The sequence below is a fragment of the Podarcis muralis genome, chromosome 3 (genome assembly GCF_964188315.1).
Source record: "Podarcis muralis chromosome 3, rPodMur119.hap1.1, whole genome shotgun sequence".
In the NCBI taxonomy this organism is placed as follows: Eukaryota; Metazoa; Chordata; class Lepidosauria; order Squamata; family Lacertidae; genus Podarcis; species Podarcis muralis.
The window spans coordinates 121,337,438-121,350,218 of record NC_135657.1 but is presented as its reverse complement, the minus strand read 5'-3'; the positions used below and the strand labels follow the sequence as shown (position 1 = coordinate 121,350,218).

Below are 12,781 nucleotides of genomic sequence, written 5' to 3'. Positions count from 1 at the left end.
CACCTGGCAGGTGGTAAGAAAGACAATAGCAGGATGACGTTGTGTGAGCTGGGCTAAGAAGCCAGAGAGGGAGAGCCGTGCTTGATTTCTGCTGAAATCCAAGGCTGTGACCCTGGGAGAAGCAAAAGCTTCTGGGGTGTCAGTGCTGTGGGCCCCTCCATCGTAGCCTCAAGTTGCATATATGTGTAAATAAACCAGATATCATAAAGATTCCTGGGAAATGCCTCAAACCCCTGGAATCTCGCACTGCTTAGCGATGGGGGTGGCACGCAACACTTGCATTAAAGTACAGTACAGTGGTACCTTGGTTTGCATACGTCTTGGTTTGCATACATCTTGGATTACAAACACATCAAACTCGGAAGTGTGTGTCCCGGTTTGCAACCTTTTTTTGGATTACAAACCCCCCTTTTTTTATTACAAACAAATGTTTTTTGGAGGCCCCATTGGCGAAAGCGCGCCTTGGGTTACAACCTGTTTTGGTTTACAAATGGACCTCCGGAGCAGATTATGGTTGTAAACCAAGGTACCACTGTACGCTGGATACTGGGTACTTTGGTGTGTCACTTAACACAATCAAAAGCTTAATAACACTTGGAACATTATGGAACATGGAGCCAGAGTTCTGTGGCACATTGGAGTCTAGACTAGTAGCATCTCATGTTAAGTCTTGGGTCAGATCTAGTTCTGATAAATTTGAATATTTCCTGTATTGGTTTCACATTTTGGTTAAAACTGTACAGGATTGCATTTAGCAGTTTAAAGTTTGCAATAATTAATTGTTAGAACTGAAGGTTTAGAATTCATAACCACAGTAGAGCAAATTGTAAAATATTCATAGGATTATGCTTCGCTGCCTAACCTAAACTATGCAAGAGGTGGATTATTAGAATTCAGAGAATAGGATTTAAAAGCATCTGTTTTATTAAACGTTCCTATAGCACTGATCCAAGCTTCAATAGGTGCTCAACCTGCAAAGAAACAGGTTTAGGGCTGAAGGGCTAAGGAAAAGTGTCAGTGCCTTAGTGCTATGCTGTAAACATATGTAGGCAATAGTGTCAGGCTGTAGAAAGCCTCTCCGTCTATTCCTCACAATTTGTGTCAAGGGCAGGGTTGGGGGCGAAATTCATTCAGTTTGCATTTTAATGCAAATCTACCTAATTCACACTTCACAAAATAGCAAAAGAACTGAAACACAGTTAACCTTTGAAGTTTGCACTCTTCTGAATGTTGTGGTGCAGTTCTCCCACCCAAGTGTGTACAGAAGTGGTGAACATAAAGTACAGTGGTACCTCGGGTTAAGTACTGAATTCATTCCGGCGGTCCGTTCTTAACCTGAAACTGTTCTTAACCTGAAGCACCACTTTAGCTAATGGGGCCTCCTGCTGCCGCCGGAGCACGATTTCTGTTCTCATCCTGAAGCAAAGTTCTTAACCCGAGGTACTATTTCTGGGTTAGCGGAGTCCATAACCTGAAGCGTCTGTAACCTGAAGCGTGTGTAACCCAAGGTACCACTGTACAAAACTACACAGCATTGGAGGAAACTACTTGCAAAAATGACAGCATTATGCAAAATTGTGCATAAACATTCATTTATAAGGAGAAATGTGGAAGTTATAAGGAGAAAGGGATGCAGAAATGGGGCAAACTGAGATTACAGTTGGAAAACCAAAAACGGTAAGAATCCAAAACTGACAGATTCCTCCATTCCTAGTCATAGATCTGTGCCCAGAGCAAAGCCATAGCAAGAGCCACTGAATCCCAATTTGGATTAAAAATAAACCAGTTTATTCTTACAAGTGTGAAAATGGGACCAAGGAGTATAATTGCTTGAATTGCTAAAAGAAGATGATTAGTTGTGTATCTAGGACAAAATCAACAATTCAGCAAATGGAATAATTTCAGCAATACAAAACAAATAATTTAGACTTAAGTACGTAAGTACAGAGCAAAAAGCAATAAACGACGTTTCTGGTGCTGTTCTCATTGCACTCCGAGGAGCTCAGAGCATCTCCCTAGGCTAGATGGTTTGCAGAGAAGGCGGCGGCAGCAGCAGCAGCAGCAGCAGGGAAATGCTGGGCGGGCGATGATGGCGAGTCCTCTTCTGCAGCCTCCCGGGGCTGCTCTCTGGCTCTGCTGGCCTCACCTTCGGGAGAAGTAAAGAGCTATGGTGTAAGTCTCTCTGCTTTCCATATCTCACCCACAACTCTGCCCCATTTCGCCTGCTCTGCAGATGGCGCTTTGTTGGCGTAGAAGATGCGGGGCCAGAGTGCTCTGACAGCACAGCCAAAGGTTGCTTTTGCATATTTTCCACGGCAGTGGCAGATGATGATGATGATGATGATGATGATGATGATGATGATGATGATTACGCGCGCGCACACACATACTTTGAATTCTGCCCTAAATTCGTTTGAACTGGAAAGTTTTAAGGGATCACAAGGGTCATCTAGTCCAAGCCCGGCCGTGCAGGGATCTTTTGCCCAGTGTGGGGCTCAAGGGACTAAAATTTGCATCAAAACGCCGCAGTGTTTAGATAGGGCAGGCACTACGTATTTAGGGTTGGAAGGAGTGTGAGCACATTCAATTTTCTGTAGCAGCTTTGAAATGGTGCACCAATATCTCTGATCCGTCCATGGGGCGCCAGAGAGAGTTTCTGAGTTTCCTGCATACTTTCACAAGTCAGTTCTTTGTCACAAGTAGAATTTTAAAAATACATCTTGCTATTTTTTGTTTGTTTTATTAGATTACCGAAGCGTCGGAGATGAAAGTCCGGTGTCTGGGGCACCCCCGTCTGGCAAGCGAGGGAGCGAGGGCGCGCGTCTCCGGGGAAGCGCCCGGGGGCTCCTCCTGGGTGGGCTGGGGGTGCGAGGGGGGTGAGTGGCGGGGCGGCGATGGCAAACTTTTCTTTTGCTGAGCAAAAGAAAATGTCTTTTCCTTCTTTTCCATTTCTTTCATTCCTCTCTCAAGGCGGCTGGCTGGGCTCCTTTCAGATCTTTTTTTTTTTTGGCCTGGTTAACGCAGAAGGGGGACTCCCCCCCCCCCCGACATGTCGGGCCAAGTTTAGCTTAGACGAGGCTGGCGAAGTTTCCCATGTCATTTCCTGTTGCTGCCCCCCCCCCCACCTCGCAGGCTCTCCTCGGCCGCGCTCCCGCTCGCTCGCTCGCTCTCTCTCTGGGATGCGCGCCCAGGACCCCCTTGGCGCTGGCCGTCCTGCCGGGGGGCTCCGGCCAGGCTTCCTGGGCTGCGCGCAGCTCCGCCGAGAGGAATCGTGACAGGTAAAAAAGGGAAAGGGCTCCTCTCCGCGGGGGGGGGGGGGAGGAGGCTGGCAGAGCGGGGTGGGGGGGCGGGGTGGGGGGGCTGCTTTCCCACGGAGCCACCGGGACCTTTGACAGCTCCAGGTGCGCCCTGGTAGAGGAGGAGGAGAACAAGGGCCGGTTCCTCCGCGAGAGCCGAGCACCTGGGGGCCCGAGGTCCCTTTGGAGAGGTGCTGCTGAGCGCCCGGAGTTTGCTTCCAGAACCAGGGAATTTCCGCCTGGTCAGAAGCAGGTTCCGGACGATCTTTCCATTCGTATTAGGAGGAGGAAAAGGTGACGGCAGCAGTTCAGAATGAAAGACCCCGAGGGGAGGCTTGTTTGGCAAGCAGTGGCTCATTCGCCGTGGAATAATTCGAGAAAAGAGTAATTCAGGAGAAAAGCAACTCAGAGCTGGAAAGGAGCTGTGAATATGAGCAAGCATGGCGCTCGAAATGTGTGCTCTTTAGTTTCTGTGTAGCAGAATACTGTATATGGACCTACTTTAGTTTTCGCAGAAGTAGCAAAGAAGTTGTACGTTCATAGACGTGAAGTTCTCTCTCTTAAAAACCGATACTGTTTTTAATTTTAATAATCACACTGTTTCATTACATACTGCTAAAACTAGAAATACACTCATATCCTGCTGCATACAACATAACCATAAAGCGCAGCACTAACACAGGGACATTGCTAGGCACCTAAAGCACTCAGGGCTCATGCCCATGACAGAAATTTGCATAAGATAGGCATATGCTAATTTAGATATAAAGATGCAGATTTGGGGTGCTTTTATAGGGGAAAACAATCGGTGGTTTTTGCTGTCAGCTCTGTTCCGGGCAGTGTGCCCGGCTCCCCTGCTAAACAAAGTTAGGCCGGGGTCAGGAGGTCCAGGGACAGCACGAAAAGCTTGTGGCCTCTGGTCCCTGTCCTCCGTCTGAAACATCGCTGCACTAGAGCTGTTTTTCACAAGTGTATGTCAATTTCTGTAATGATTCCTTCTCTTCCTTCCCAGCATTTTGTCAAGCATCAGTTTCACCATAAGACATTCCTCTTAATTTAAAGGAAACAGAGTCTCTTGACTCCATCTCTCTTTCTCGAAAATGTATCTACAGTTACCTCCCCTATTTTCCTGATCTTGACTGCTGCGCTCCCTTTCTGAAACACTTTGGGGGGTTACTTTAAGTCCTAGACCAGTTTATCTGCTAATATTAATGTTATTTCTAGAGGTGCCGCGGACAGCCAGCAGTTTCTATTACTTGGGTTAGACTTTTGAGTTTTTAATTAAGTTAAAATGCCTTGTAGAAATATAAACTGTAAAAAAGAGGAAAATGCAGAATTTCTCTTTCTCATTCCTGTTGTTTTGTAGACAAACAGAACATTAAAAGAGAGCAATGGTAGAAACATACAGAAGCGGCTCACAAGGTTGAGATGCCTTCTGAGCAGGGCCGACCCACCCAGGAGGCAAGGGGAGGCAGGATCCACAGGAGCAGCAGATCTGGCCACCAAGGGAAGCATCACCTGCTCCTCCTCCTGCCGCTGCTACTGCTGCAGTGGCAGCAATGACTACAGCCCCTCCTCCTCAGCAGCAGCCCCCCCCCCCCATACCACCTATACCATGGCCTCTTGGTGAATCAGGGGCGCTGAGCTCCTTCCACCACTAGGCAGGAGAAGGCAGGGGCTGCCCTCTGGGGTCTCCTGGGCTCTGCACCTGCCCAGCACGATTCAGAGAGGGCCCCTTGGGATTCTCAGTTCAGTCGTCAAGTCAGGTGGATTTGATTCCTACCCTGTTCTCAACATAGATTGAGATCTTCATTCACCCCTTATTCCCTGGCTAGGTGGATGGGGGTGGGCACCATTTGGTGGTTCACCTCAGGTGCCCAAATTTATTGCGCCAGCTGTGTTTCAGAAGCAACTGGTAATTAATTCAAGCATGCCAGAAAGAAGTTTGTGACTTGCTATCCTGGTTTTCTATATGAACGCAAACCATAGGAAGGAGGATGTGCTATAAGTTGGGCAGGCCCTGTTTGTAACCCAGGAGTAGGGTCCTTCTTAGCCTGCATCTACTCATGAGTCGTCAAACAGAGGCATTCATGAAAATCTCTAGCACTTGCTACAGGATGGGCATAGTCAGCATTTATTTTGGGGGGGGCAGGCTTTTTGTTAGGGGGAGGCAGAACCGAGTTATCTGCAATGCAAATAGTCAGTTAATTAAGTATTTCTACTTATTTACTGCTGCCTCCCCTTCTGCTCCCCCCCCCCCGGTGCCCATGTGTTACACCCCTACAGTCCCACTTCTGCAGCTCCCACTTCCCCCAGAGACTGGCAATTGATGGACCAGAGCTCCCCCACCCTGTTAGGGAAGCAGATGTGGGTCAGGGGCTGCCAGCTGCGGACTCTTTCTCGGTTGGCATGTTGTCTTTTTAGGCATTGGGTTAAATAGATGTTGTGGCCAGGTATTCAGGCCAGTGCAGCCTTTTGGCATGGTAACCGTTTTGGACAGGTCTTCAGAGCCTGTGCTGAATGCATGCCCTCTAGCATTCCTCAGGTGAAAATAGGGACATTTCTCACTCCCTGCCAGCTGACCCTCCTTGGCCCACCATGTTTTTGTCCACCCCCCTGCTGCAGAGCATTTCCACCCCCCACCCCCACCCCAATGGGACAGAGCACACAGCGTCCACTGTCCTGAGAAAGTCCCTGAATCCTGATTTCATTTTATTCTTTGGTAGATTTACAAAAAGCACTGGCAGGGGATATAGGGACATTCTGGGATCAAATAATTGCATTTTCACTTTTAATTTGTATACCACCTTTCTATATTACTATTCTCAAGGTGGTTTACAAGCTGAAGAAACAAGAAAATAGACAGCAAAGATCACACACATAATAACATTCTGATCCAACACAAAAAGTCACAATAACTTTAAAATAAACAGCTTAAATCAAATAAAGCAATATTGCCAGTTCAAGAAGTCTGAAACTGGTATCACGATCTGAACTTCATACTGGTTTCAGACAAAGAATTGGAATATTGCTCGGCTTTAGACTCAAGAACCCTTTGTGATCGAGGTAACGTAAGAAATGAAGAGGCATTCCCAGAGCAACTTGAAAATACCCGAACATAGAGGAAAGAAGCCGGAGGCATTCATGCTCCCTATTAAGGGGCTCAGAGGCTGCTAAACCCCTTCTGCCAATTCAGCCACGCCCGTCTGAGTCTCCTGCACTGGTCTGACGGTTTTGCCGAGCCCTGACAGGAGCATGGAGGCTTCCATGAGGCATCGGCTGATGTGCTGTCTGGATATCAGTCTGTGGGTGCCTGTCATTTGCCCCAGAAAGGGACCTTTCTCCTGCAAATGTGGACTGACCTTTGCAGCTGTTTAAGTTTTTGTTGTTGTTGTTGATTAGCCAGTCACTGTAATTATTAGCTGTATTTTTATTCTTAAATGGTGTTTAATATTTTGATGCTGTGCACTACCCTGATAACTTCATAATATGGCAGTAATAGAAATACTTTGATAAATAAACAAATGTGTTAAAAAATGCTTTCGTTCTGTTCTGCCTCTTAAGTAGTTTTTGCTAGTTCATCTATTACAGCTAAGAGATGTTTACTCTTCTCTGGATTGTTAGAACATAAATTCATTCATTCGTTCGTTCGTTCCTTCATTCATTCATTATATCACCCTCCATCTGAAGATCTCAGGGTGGTTCACAAGATAAAAGTACAGGATAAAAGCACAAAATAAATAGTTAAAACAAAAACAACACCCACCTCGTGCCACAAAAACATTTAAATGGCTGTCGAATATTTATCAGCCTGGCTGCAGAGAAACCTTTTCGCCTGGCACCTAAAGATGTATAATGAAGGCGCCAGCTGAACATCCCTAGACAGAGCAGTTCCTAGGATTTCCGTTACTACCAAGCCTGAAGTTCATGCTCTGCTATTTGGCCTTGTAATTGCGTAGTGTTTGGGTGCATCATACTTACAGGGTCTGTATTTGAGACTTTGCTTCAGTTGCCTGTTGTTGCGCCTAAAGAGCAAGTTTTGATTTCAGGTCTCTCTGTAAGCCAGGGCAAGCATATGACCGAGGGCCTAGGCAGACCCTCCAAGCGCCCCACGGACATCACTGATTTACAGAAGCCCTCCGGCTTTTCCTTAGGTCGTCCCTATTTTCATTGGAGAAATGTTGGAGGGTATGGATTTATCCAACCCCCGATCCCTCTGAAGGCAATCCTGTAAAGGGATTTTTTTTTAATGTTTAATGTTTTATTATGTTTTTATGTATGTTGGAAGCTGCCCAGAGTAGCTGGGGTAACCCAGTAAGATGTATGGGGTATAAATAGTAAAATCATGAGTCGCGCTTTAGAGCGCGGAGGGAGAAGACGGGAGGGAAGGGGATAGGTGGGGGGGGGAATAGTAAAATCATCATTATGGAATTGGATGTTTCTATTCTCATCAGATAAATGTTGGAGGCTCTGCCTATGTGAAATAAATCATAGAATCATAGAGTTGGAATAGACCACAAGGGCCATCGAGTCCAACCCCCTGTCAAGCAGGAAACACCATCAGAGCACTCCTGACATATGGTTGTCAAGCCTCTGCTTAAAGACCTCCAAAGAAGGAGACTCCACCACACTCCTTGGCAGCAAATTCCACTGTCGAACAGCTCTTACTGTCAGGAAGTTCTTCCTAATGTTTAGGTGGAATCTTCTTTCTTGTAGTTTGGATCCATTGCTCTGTGTCCGCTTCTCTGGAGCAGCAGAAAACAACCTTTCTCCCTCCTCTATATGACATCCTTTTATATATTTGAACATGGCTATCATATCACCCCTTAACCTCTTCTCCAGGCTAAACATGCCCAGCTCCCTTATCCGTTCCTCATAAGGCATCGTTTCCAGGCCTTTGACCATTTTGGTTGCCCTCCTCTGGACACGTTCCAGTTTGTCAGTGTCCTTCTTGAACTGTGGTGCCCAGAACTGGACACAGTACTCCAGGTGAGGTCTGACCAGAGCAGAATACAGTGGCACTATTACTTCCCTTGATCTAGATGCTATACTCCTATTGATGCAGCCCAGAATTGCATTGGCTTTTTTAGCTGCCGCGTCACATTGTTGGCTCATGTCAAGTTTGTGGTCAACCAAGACTCCTAGATCCTTTTCACATGTACTGCTCTCAAGCCAGGTGTCACCCATCTTGTATTTGTGCCTCTCATTTTTTTTGCCCAAGTGCAATACTTTACATTTCTTCCTGTTAAAGTTCATCTTGTTTGTTTTGGCCCAGTTCTCTAATCTGTCAAGGTCGTTTTGAAGTGTGATCCTGTCCTCTGGGGTGTTAGCCACCCCTCCCAGTTTGGTGTCATCTGCAAATTTGATCAGGATGCCCTTGAGTCCATCATCCAAGTCGTTGATAAAGATGTTGAATAAGACCGGGCCCAAGACAGAACCCTGTGGCACCCCATTAGTCACTCTTCTCCAGGATGAAGAGGAACCATTGATGAGCACCCTTTGGGTTCGGTCAGTCAGCCAGTTACAAATCCACTGAGTGGTAGCATAGGCAAGACCGCATTTTACCAGCTTCTTTACAAGAATATCATGGGGCACCTTGTCGAATGCCTTGCTGAAATCAAGGTAGACTACATCCACTGCGTCCCCTTCATCTACCAGGCTTGTAATTCTGTCAAAAAACGAGATCAGGTTAGTCTGACACGACTTATTTTTCAGAAATCCATGCTGACTATTGGTGATCACAGCATTCCTTTCTAGGTGCTCACAGACTGTTTGCTTAATGATCTGCTCCAGAATCTTCCCTGGTATTGATGTCAGACTGACTAGGCGATAATTATTTGGGTCCTCTCTTTTCCCCTTTTTGAAAATAGGGACAACGTTTGCCCTCCTCCAAATATTGTCACACTGAATGGGGTGTGTGTCACTGATTATATGGTGTTGTCACAGGCAGGGGTGAATCTAGGTTTAATTTCACCTGAGTCAAAGACGCAGTTCGGCAACCCCCATGTGCATTTGTGTACACACACAGGCTGGGAGCCTCAGTGGAGCCCCTTCTAGAGGCGTTAGGTAAAGGTAAAGGGACCCCTGACCATTAGGTGCAGTCGTGGCTGACTCTGGGGTTGCGGCACTCATCTCGCTTTATTGGCCAAGGGAGCTGGCATACAGCTTCCGGGTCATGTGGCCAGCATGACTAAGCAGCTTCTGGCAAACCAGAGCAGCGCACGGAAACGCCGTTTACCTTCCTGCCAGAGCGGTACCTGTTTATCTACTTGCACTTTGACGTGCTTTCGAAGTGCTAGATTGGCAGGAGCAGTGACCGAGTAACAGGAGCTCACCCCATCGCGGGGATTCGAACCATCAACCTTCTGATCGGCAAGCTCTAGGGTCTGTGGTTTAAACCACAGCGCCACCCACGTCCTGGAGGCAAAAAAAACAACAACAAAAAACAACAACCTCTGTTCCCTCTCCCTGTTCCCTTGCTCCCCCATAGTTCTGGCTCTGGTGTTTGCCGTAGATAACAAGTGGTATTCTGTTACTTTCTGTTCTGGATTTGTAAATGGTCTCCCAGGTATCCATTTGCCTCCTTTTCTTGATTGTGGATTTTTGTCAGACAAGCTAGAACAAATGGCTCTAGACAAGGGACGGTGTGCCATGTGCTGAGCAGAAGCTTGCTGCCTGCAGAGATTTGCAGCAGTCAGTACATTTGTGACATATGATGGTGCTTATATGGCAACTGCCTAGTTGAAGTGGGTGCTCTAGAACAGGGGTCGGCAAGGTTTACCTCACCTGGGCCGGTTCACTCCAGAGGAGATCCCTCTGTGGGCTGGATTGCGCATGTGTGCACGATTTTCAGCATCTGTGTCTGCACAGACACGATTTCTGGTGCTGCGGAATCGAGTCCCTGTGCCAGTTTAGCGCAGCGCGTGGGGACTCACCGAGCAGGTGGCTTGGTTCGGGGGCGGCTCGTGGGCCAGTTAAATGACCCCCGTAGGCCGCTTGTGGCCCATGGGCCTTAGGTTGCCTACCCCTGCTCTAGAAAGTGGGCCTGCTGCAGGGACGGCTCCGCTTCCAGGTTGTTGTTGCTGCTGTTATTACCCCTGCTACAACATTTATGTCTCTCAAATGTGATGCACATGGTTTCAAAGTCATGTGCATAAGAAAACAGAAATGATAAGAACATAGATACAATTAACTAAAACTGCAGACTAAAAAATTTAAGTGAGTGATTCATCTTTATTCAGCCATTTTAGAAATTGGATTAAGAGTCTGTCAGCATGAACAGAACGTATCTAGCTGAGAAACATTAAGGATGTCTTGAAGACAGACTCACAGGCAAGGGAGACTTCCCGCCAGGATTTCAGCTACTTTTACTTTACCATCAAGCATCACCATCAGATATGTGGGCTCCCCCATCCTTACAGACTCTTAATCCAGTTTCTAAAATGGCTGCATAAAGATGAATCATAATTACTATTAATTTTATGTCTTTCTGCCTGGCTGACTCTCTCTCCACAGCTCTCCCTGGAGGAGAGAAGCACAAGCAAACATTGGCTAGACAACTTACAATTTTGAGAATAGATCTTAAGCTGTAAACTCTGCTTTGCTTTCTGGGTCATGATTAGAGTGCCCCAGGGGTCGGGGAAAGCACTAAGATATAAAACTGATCAGGTATCTATGATATGTAAAGTGGCAGAAAGGAGATTTCTAAAATTAATAGTAGTAGCAACAGCAGCAGCAGCAGCAGCCCCTTAGTTTAAAAAACACATAAACACACCCAATCTAGTGCGGCAGAACCAGCTGAGCTACCCTAAAGCCTCCTCAGCATGAGACCCCAAAGAAGAGACCAAGTTGTGCTTCTCTCCCTGCCTTCCGCCCTTGCAAACATATTGTGGATACTTAAGCACTTTAGTTTTACAAATAGCAGCTAACTAAACTGAAAAGTGCTGCTTGCGTGTCAAAACCCCTCCCCCCCAGAAAGAAAGACACAGGACACAGCGTTTAAGATTTAATTGGGCTTGAAATGGCCACAACTTTATTGATTAAAGAATTGAAGGTATTGGCCTTAGGCATTGGCTCCTATCTGCTACCCGGCATGTAGTCCGGGAAGGGTTAACACAAGACCGTGGGGAAGCCCCTGCTGGAGTACGCCAACTAGGGCCCCCGCGGGTGTCACCGCTTGGGGCGTGCCGGGGGCCCTTACCTAGACAGGTTTCGGACAAGACAACGCCCCTCGGAGTCCTGTACCGGACTACCCCATTACCTGGGGAAGGTGATGGCGTTCCTTCCCCCCAACCATTCGACTAACCATAGAACCCCAGCCAATGCCTAACCGCCAATACAAGGAAAGTTGTGACGTTTGCTATGAGGTAGGCGAAAAAACCAACTGGCCGAAGATTGCCAACTTGGAAAAATTCCTACCAGGCCCCTTGCGGCGACCAACCGGAGTCCATAGCAAGGTCATGCCTGCCTACGACTGCCTATGCCTCAAAGGGTGGGTGGGATGGGAAAACCTCTCGGCAGCTCAGGTGAGAAGAGGGAGGACCCTGGGCGTGCCCGGCTTAAATTACCTTAAGCCCCGCCTCCCCCCAGCCCTCCGATAGGAGGCCAGGGTCGCGAGCACGCCCAGGGATTCCCTCACCTCTCGCGGGGGCTACGACAGCCCCCGCGCAAGAGGGGGAGGGGCTAGACCGCAACCCCCTCTCCTGCCTAGAGACAGAAAGGGCTTTGCGTGTCAAAACCCCTCCCCCCCAGAAAGAAAGACACAGGACACAGCGTTTAAGATTTAATTGGGCTTGAAATGGCCACAACTTTATTGATTAAAGAATTGAAGGTATTGGCCTTAGGCATTGGCTCCTATCTGCTACCCGGCATGTAGTCCGGGAAGGGTTAACACAAGACCGTGGGGAAGCCCCTGCTGGAGTACGCCAACTAGGGCCCCCGCGGGTGTCACCGCTTGGGGCGTGCCGGGGGCCCTTACCTAGACAGGTTTCGGACAAGACAACGCCCCTCGGAGTCCTGTACCGGACTACCCCATTACCTGGGGAAGGTGATGGCGTTCCTTCCCCCCAACCATTCGACTAACCATAGAACCCCAGCCAATGCCTAACCGCCACACGAGCAAAGCTCGCCGCCAATACCTTCAACCCTGCAACCAACTCCTATGCTCGTCTATGGAAACCCCTGAACCCAAGACCTAATTCCTGCGATGATGTCACCCAACCAGATTTCGTTCCCCGCATCAGACAGATGCACGCCATCTTTCCTGTAGAGGGCCTCATTGCTGAACTGGATGCCCGGGTGTCTGATGACAAACCCGCCCAGAGCCGCCACTCTACGTTCCACTGCTCGTTCTAAAACCTTTCTCGCCTTGTTGACTCCAACTGGGCTCAGGCAATCTCTCCATGTCCTCCTCTCCAGCAATGAGGACCAAATTATTGTAACATGTGGGTATGCAATGACCAACTCGGTCAGGTCGTCAAAAATGT

At 47.9% G+C, this 12,781-nt stretch overlaps 1 protein-coding gene across 3 annotated transcripts in view; it reads left to right on the top strand.

Moving 5' to 3' along the window:
- Positions 1-2,906: 2,906 nt before the first annotated feature.
- EVA1A (eva-1 homolog A, regulator of programmed cell death) overlaps positions 2,907-12,781 on the top strand; it is a 62,156-nt gene continuing 52,281 nt past the window's right edge. The window contains exon 1 of one of the 3 annotated variants that reach the window (XM_077926627.1): positions 2,907-3,278. The gene's annotated coding sequence lies outside the window, so the exon portion shown is untranslated. The remainder of the gene's footprint in view (positions 3,279-12,781) is intronic. The other 2 variants (XM_028721817.2, XM_077926629.1) reach the window with 2 other exon arrangements.